This window comes from Pristiophorus japonicus, unplaced genomic scaffold, assembly GCF_044704955.1.
Source record: "Pristiophorus japonicus isolate sPriJap1 unplaced genomic scaffold, sPriJap1.hap1 HAP1_SCAFFOLD_528, whole genome shotgun sequence".
Lineage (NCBI taxonomy): Eukaryota > Metazoa > Chordata > Chondrichthyes > Pristiophoridae > Pristiophorus > Pristiophorus japonicus.
Genome location: NW_027254435.1, coordinates 17,055 through 24,901, shown reverse-complemented (window position 1 = coordinate 24,901; position 7,847 = coordinate 17,055). Strand labels below are relative to the sequence as shown.

Below are 7,847 nucleotides of genomic sequence, written 5' to 3'. Positions count from 1 at the left end.
CAGTGCGGGCACATTTCACCCGGACAAGGTCCGGTCTTTGAAGTGCTACATCAACAGCCCCTCTCTTTTGTGAAAAAGAGGCAAAGTATCGATTAAGAATCATAGCCACGTCTTCTGCCTCCACACACAGATTTCCTTTGTGGTCTCTAATAGGCTCCAATCTATCCCGAGTTATCCTCTTACACTTAATGTCTTTGTGTTTGTGTTTTTCCTGATTTTACTTGTCAACATTTTTTCATGCTCTCTCTTTGCTTTCCTGATATATTTTTTAATTGCACCCCTGCACTTCTTATATTCCTTTCGAGTTTCTGCACTTGGTGGTCTCACAATTGTACAGTTGCAGCAGGATTTCCCTGCTTTTATACTCCATCCCCCTTGTAATTAAGACTAACATTCCATTTGCCTTTCTAATTACTTGCTGTACCTGCATACTAACCTTTTGTGTTTCATGTACAAGGACCCCCAGGTCCCTCTGCACCGCAGCATTTCGTAATCTCTCCCCATTTAAATAATTATTTGCTTTTTTATTATTGCTACCACAGTGGATAACCTCATATTTCCCACATTATACTCCATCTGACAAATTTCTGCCCACCCACTGAGCCTATCAATATCGCTTTGCAGATTGTTTGCGTCCTCCTCACAACTTGCTTTCCCACCTATCTTTGTATCATCAACAAACTTGGCGACATTACAAACATGCAGAGCACAGAACAAATTATTGACGGATTGACTTTCTCTCAGTTAGCATTTCTTTCATTGTGTAAAAGAAGATTATCGAATCATTAATTATTTTATCCCATGAAAGCAAAATAAAAGCATAACGAAAATAATTGGCACATTTGAAAGGAACATTTTTGTTTTGTGCAGTTTCGGTCAGAGAAATGTTTGTGAAAGGAATTTTTTGCAGAAACGGATTCAGCATTTCAACTTGTCGCTGAACACTTCTCTCTGGGTACTGCACTAAGCAGCAGTTTCCGTAGTGTAGCGGTTATCATGTTCGCCTCACCCGCGAAAAATCCCTGGTTTGAAAACCAAATGAAAATGTTATTTTTGTAACAAAAACTGATTTTAATTGTTCATTCCCTCCTTCCGTCCTGTAAACTTCTCTGATTCCATGATGAGCAATGAACATTTAAAACCAGTCTCCTAAAATACAGAGTGTGTAAAATCAGAAAGGGAATAAAACTTCCTCAATGATTAAAGTTTCACAAATTATTAAAATGAAGTTGTTGAAGTATCGACTGTCCCTCAGTGATCATGTTAGCATTTCTTTCATTCTGCTCAACAATGCTATCGGTTAATACCAGCAGATCTAAGCCGCATTTCAAACCCGGAAACAACTCATTCATTATTCACCCTTCCCAGTTCCAGTGCACAGAGGGTTATTTATACTCCATCCCCGAAACTCAAGTCCAACTTCTGACATTCCTTATTTCTAATTATCAACGCATTTGTTTTGACACCACTCTGAAGTGCTTTGGGTCATCTGTGTAATTTAATTAAATTACTTCACTTAGTGGTAGCAAAATTACTTCCCTAACTGGGAATCGAACCCTGGTAACTGAAGTGATTGGAAAGTTTTTGTGAAGCATTTAAATATGCCGTGCAAAAATCTCGCACTGCTAATTAAAAAACACGGTTACAATTTGCGTCAGTGCGAAAGAAGGGGATTGAAAATGACAACAAAAACACCAGGCAGCAAGTGCATTAAGACAAATTCAAACTTTTCACAAAGTTGGTACTCCGAATCAACGGCTGAGCTAAAGTGGGCACTGACCAATAGTTAAGAAACATCTCATTATAAACGATGAGCCCACAAATATCAGGAAGAGTGCAGTCTGGTCAATGTCAAACCCCTCCTTCCTTATTCAACAGAGACATGAATGGCAGACAGACGCCACAAAGTTGAATTAAAGAGCGAAATACAAGTCACATTTAATTTCCAAATCCTTTCACTATGAAATTCTTTCACTTTATTTCAAATCTTACTGCGTTGATTCTGAAAATGAGCACCATGTGATTTTATCTTTAATACTGATTCTATTTTCTGTGCACGGTAGGAATTACCGCTCCAGCTTTGAGCCCAATTTGACAAAAGTTGCCCCAGATTCCTGGTGTCGTCAGCAAAGAATATTTTGAACCAGACTCCTAAAATAGTGTTTCATTATATTAGTTCACAGGATCTGGGTGTCACTGGCAAGGCCAGAATTTATTGTCGAACCCTAATTGCCCTTGAGAAGGTGGTGGTGAGCCACCATCTTGAACCGCTGCAGTCCGTGTGGAGAAGATGCTCCCACAGAGCTGTTAGGGAGGGAGTTCGAGACTTTTAACCCAGTGACGATGAAGGAACGACCGATATATTTCCAAGTCAGGATGGTGTGTGACTAAATCTAACAATATCTGGTGTCGCAGGCACCAAACATTTTAAAGCAATGTCCTAAAATGCAGTGTGTAAAATGAGACAAGATAATAATTCACAGAAAAATAGAAACATAGAAAATAGGTGCAGGAGTAGGCCATTCGGCCCTTTGAACCTGCACCGCCATTCAATGAGTTCATGACTGAACATGCAACTTCAGTACCCCATTTCTGCTTTCTCGCCATACCCCTTGATCCCCCTAGTAGTATGGACTACATCAAACTCGTTTTTGAATATATTTAGTGAATTGGCCTCAACAACTTTCTGTGGTAGAGAATTTCACAGGTTCACCACTGTCTGGGTGAAGAAGTTTCTCCTCATCTCGGTCCGAAATGGCTTACCCCTTATCCTTAGACTGTGACCCCTCGTTCTGGAGTTCCTCAACATTGGAAACATTCTTCTGCATCTAACCTCTCGAACCCCGTCAGGATTTTAAATGTTTCTGAGATCCCCTCTCATTCTTCTGAACTCCAGTGAATACAATCCAGTTGATCCAGTCTTTCTTGATATGTCAGTCCCGCCATCCCGGGAATCAGTCTGGTGAACCTTCACTGTACTCCCTCAATAGCAAGAATGTCCTTCCTCAAGTTAGGAGACCAAAACTGTACACAATACTCCAGGTTCGGCCTCACCAAGGCCCTGTACATCTGTAGTAACACCTCCCTGCCCCTGTACTTAAATCCCCTCGCTATGAAGGCCAACAGGCCATTTGCTTTCTTAACCGCCTGCTGTACCTGCATGCCAACCTTCAATGACTGATGTACCATGACACCCAGGTCTCATTGCACCCCCCCTTTTCCTAATCTGTCACCATTCAGATAATAGTCTGTCTCTCTGTTTTTACCACCAAAGTGGATAACCTCACATTTATCCACATCATACTTCATCTGCCGTGCATTTGCCCACGCATGACATGCAAAGCAGGGAAAGTAATGTCTAAAATGGGGCTGTATAAAATTAATGTGAATAATTTTCTGCCTGACAGGGTTTTGGAAGCAGATTTAATATTAACTTTCCAAAGGGAAAGATAGTTGAAAAATAAACATTTGCAGGGTGCTGGGGAATGGGACTAATTGGAACCTTCTTTCACAGAGTCAGCACTGATAACAACATAAGAAATCGGAGCAGTAGTAGGCCATACGGCCCCTCAAGCCTGCTCCACCATTCAATGTGATCATGACTGATCGTCGATCTCAACTCCACTTTCCCGCTCGATCTCCCGATCCCTTGATTCCCTGAGACTCCAAAAATCTATCGAACGCAGCCTTGAATATATTCAGAGACTCAGCATCCACAGGCCTGTGGGGCAGAGAATTCCACAGATTCATAACCCCCTGAGTGAAGAAATTCCTCCTCATCTCTGTCTTAAATGGCCGACCCCTTAACCTGAGACTGTGCCCCCAGGTTCTAGATACTCCAGCCCGGGGGAAGCAACCTCTCAGCATCTACCCTGTCAATCCCCTTCAGAATATTGTGTGTTTCAATGAGATCACCTCTCATTCTTCTAAACTCCGGAGAGTATCGGCCCATTCTACACAATCTCTCAACTTAATACAGTCCTCTCATCCCAGGAATCAATCTGGTGAACCTCTGTTGTACCACCTCCCCGGCAAGTGTGTCCTTCCTCAGATAAGGAGACCAAAACTCTGTGCAGTACTCCAGGTGTGGTCTCACCAGGGCCCTGTACAATTGTAGCAAGACTTCCTTACTCTTGTACTGTGGGCTATATATTCGGTACTATGGGGCAACTGCAAACAGTGCTCCCTGGCAGTCTAGTGGTTAGGGTTTGGTGTTCTCATTGCTGTGGTCAGTGTTTGATTTTCGGTCAGGGTTAGCATTGTTACAGAGCAAGTTGATTAAAAATAATTCAAGTCGGTGAAATACTGAATAATTGTTTCAATCAGCATTAATGCACCGACATGTATTGCACACTGAAGGAAATACAAATATGTTTGCCCAGCGACTGTTGAATTTTAATAACTTTTTATACAACCGTAGAATCAGCACAAAAAAAGGATATTCGCCCATAGTACTTATCTAAGGAAAGATATACTTGCCTTGGAGATGGTGCAACAGAGGTTCAACAGATTGATTCCTGGGATGAGAGGGCTGTCCTATGATGAGAGATTGTGTAGAATATGCCGATACTCTCTGGAGTTTCGAAGAATGGGAGGTGATCTCGTTGAAACGGACAATATTCTGAAGGGGATTGACAGGGTAGATGTTGAGAAGCCCGGCTAGCTCAGTCGGTAAAGCATGAGACTCTTAATCTCAGGGTCGTGGGTTTGAGCCCCATGTTCTTCGATTACTGTTCCTTAAAATTTATGTTGCTTTCACGGAAAAACATCAGTAATGTACCCATAATCTTCTATTATTTTGAGAGCACCTTTCAATGCTTCACCAAACCATTCCTTTCGCTGCAGCCACACGGGATCGTTTCCTGGTTTGGGAAGTAACTTTGATATCACCGTTTGGAATTGAAGTGGAGTAATTTTATGAAGTTCGATGGATGTCCCAAAGCACTTCAGAATGGTGTCAAAACAACTGAGTTTCTAATTAAAAACACTGAATGTCAGGAGTGGGATTTGAATCCACACCACCAGAGGAGACTGTGACCTGAACGCAGCGCCTTAGACCGCTCGGCCATCCTGACTGTTGGATGCTTCAGTTACAAGTTATTACTCGGGAAAGTTTCAGACCGGGCGCTTGTTCAGTGTTGCTGGAAGGCCCAGTGATCGGGATATCCTCTCCCCTGGGGTTTTCTTGAGCCTGTGCTCGGTGCACGAGGAGCTTTGCCCCGGGTCTGAGGTAGTTTGCATCCCAGGGATGGACAATAACCCTCTGAGCTCTGGAACTGGGGAAGACCGAATAATTAATGAGTTGTTTATGGGTTTCAAATGGAACTTAGATCTGATGGTATAAACCGATAGTGTTGTTTCGCAGAATGAAAGAAATGCGAAAAGGGACAATCGAAATTTCAATAACTGAACTTTAATAATTAGTGAAACTTTAACGCTTGATGAAGTTTTATCCCCGATCTGATTTTACACACTCTGTATTTGAGTAGATTAGTTTTAAAATGTTCATTGCTCATGCGACAATGTATCCCGGACAGCTTTTGTTCAATTTTATTGCAGACAAGTTTTTGCTTCACAAATAATGTTTCCGCACAGGCTCGAAACAGAGACTTTTCGCGTGTGAGGTAAACATGATAACCGCTACACTACGGAAACTGCTGCTTAGCTCAGTGCCCAGAGAGAAGTGTTCAGCAACAAGCTGAAATGCTCAATCCCTCTCTCTGCAAAACGTTCCTTTCACAAACATTTCTCTGAACGGAACTGCACCAAACAACAATGTTCTCCTTTCAAAGTCATTAAACTCCCAATTCCCACATATGCAATTTTAAGGACAAGGACTGACAGCGCTTTGCGATCAGAAAATTGCAGGAAACCCCTGTGGTTAATGACAGGGCTTTTGATGGTTGATTTCTGTACACACCTTGTGTTATGTATTTAACCCTTGGCGATCTGTATCACACCACCACCAGAGGGCCTATCTGTTGGAGTCCCAAGGGATTCCAGCATCCCTTGGCAGCACAGTATAAAAGCACTCTGGAGTTTTATTAAAGGAGCTAATGTCACACTTACTCATTGTTCACAGTACTCAGTTAAATTCTTTATTATGAGTGTATCAATTGGCGACGAGACAACGAACAACCACGCGAAAATCCAAGTAACAGTTGGTATAACTTGATAACAGCACAGCTGGCAATGGTTGCGGAATATATTCATGCAGCCAAAACGCACAATGACAACCTGGAACTGCACGGCACAGAATATTCAGTGAAAAACAATTAAAGGCTTTGTCCCTGAATGGGCTACGATCCACCAACCTTGCAGTTAATAGCTGAACGCACGTATCCATTGCACCACAGAGACTGATAGATGCACATATTGCAAGACATCGCTGTGATATCTTCACAGAGCACAGCACACACAGCTTCCGAAAATGCAGGCTGCTCTCTCGGAACTCTCCGGAAAGAGCCTGTTCTGTTTCATGATTAACGATACAGTTGCAGTACACAATACGTCCACATCCACAGTGTGGAGCTACAAGCATTACATGCTTACAGACATTACAATCCCAAACTGCGGTGTCAGTCAGTTAAAGCTTCAGATTGCTCTGACCGGGATGGAACTTGTCCACTCTCAGTTGTACTGTTCCCAAAAAAAGGGTGGGACATTCATTGTGGATGTGTGGAAGCAGTCTGGTCCCGCAAACTGCAGACACTTCCATGTCACCGCCAACCAGCTCTCCCACAACCGGTGTGATCTACCTTCCAGCCTTCCGGTGCCTTGTCTGTGACGAAGTATTCTGACTGTCCCGAAGCCGGTATCCTTTGTCATCAATCGGGTTTTAAGTTGTTTCGGTAATTTTTACCTGCTGGACAGTCGAGGCACAAATTGTAGAGTGGAACACTTGCGTGGACCCCGGTTTTCTAGTGGTTGATTTTCATGGTTGGGTCCGTCGGTCGCGGTGGTCCGGTTGATGCCTGTTACCAAGTCAGTTGGTATTGATGTTCCACTGATTGGTTTTTTGAAGTTCTTTTCTCCGATGTCGTGATGTCTCTTCCTGTGTTTTCTTGCCGTGTGCTCTCGATCTTGATCTTGTTGTTGCAAAGTAATGGTCAGAAAATTAGGTTGCTCTTGGTACGATAGGCTCCCAGTTATACTCTGAGAGGCTGCTTAATCTTCGTGCCAAATCTAACGTTTCTTTTGTTTAAGTTTTGCTGCGCATTGATTTAAGTGGTCTTCTTTGTATAAGTTTTGGCGGACTAGCTAACTGAGGCTTGATTAAATGTTTTAATCTGGTGTTGATAGACTTTGGGATGGTGATACTCCTTATTTATGAACTGATGAACTCTTGTCCATTGTAATAGCACTGCTTTGGCTTCGGGAAGTCTGAGCTGAGCCAGATATTTCTATACATGTTGAAAAGGTGTTGGAATATGGATGTGATATTTGGGTACTGTGGGTAAAGTGGATAATGTTCCTTCCGTGGTCGATTGTTTAAATGCTAATGTTTTCCGGGGGCCTGACTATGGTTAAAGAGCTCCCCCAGACAAACTGATTAGCTACAATATCCAAACTCTAAATCCCACCCCTCTGTCACTGCAGCTTTTCCCCACAGGCCCAAACATGCATTTTAAAATCCCAAACTTGGTTAAGAATAGTAGATTTCTTCCATATGCTTTTTAGAATCCCAAACTTTATGTTTAATAGGCCTAAATCGAATTTTCTTTTCAGTCAGTCCAAACACTGGGGGGTTTCCATGAATTTTGGAATCTACATTGGCAGTCCCTCGGAATCGAGGAAGACTTGCTTCCACTCGTAAAGTGAGTTCTTTGGCAGCTGAACAGTCCAAT

The 7,847-nt window shown here is 42.6% G+C and overlaps 1 non-coding gene across 1 annotated transcript; it reads left to right on the top strand.

Moving 5' to 3' along the window:
• Positions 1 to 4,650: 4,650 nt before the first annotated feature.
• On the top strand, positions 4,651 to 4,726 carry trnak-cuu (transfer RNA lysine (anticodon CUU)). Its single transcript has one exon. It is a non-coding gene; the product is annotated as a tRNA-Lys (tRNA).
• The last annotated feature ends 3,121 nt before the right edge of the window (positions 4,727 to 7,847 follow it).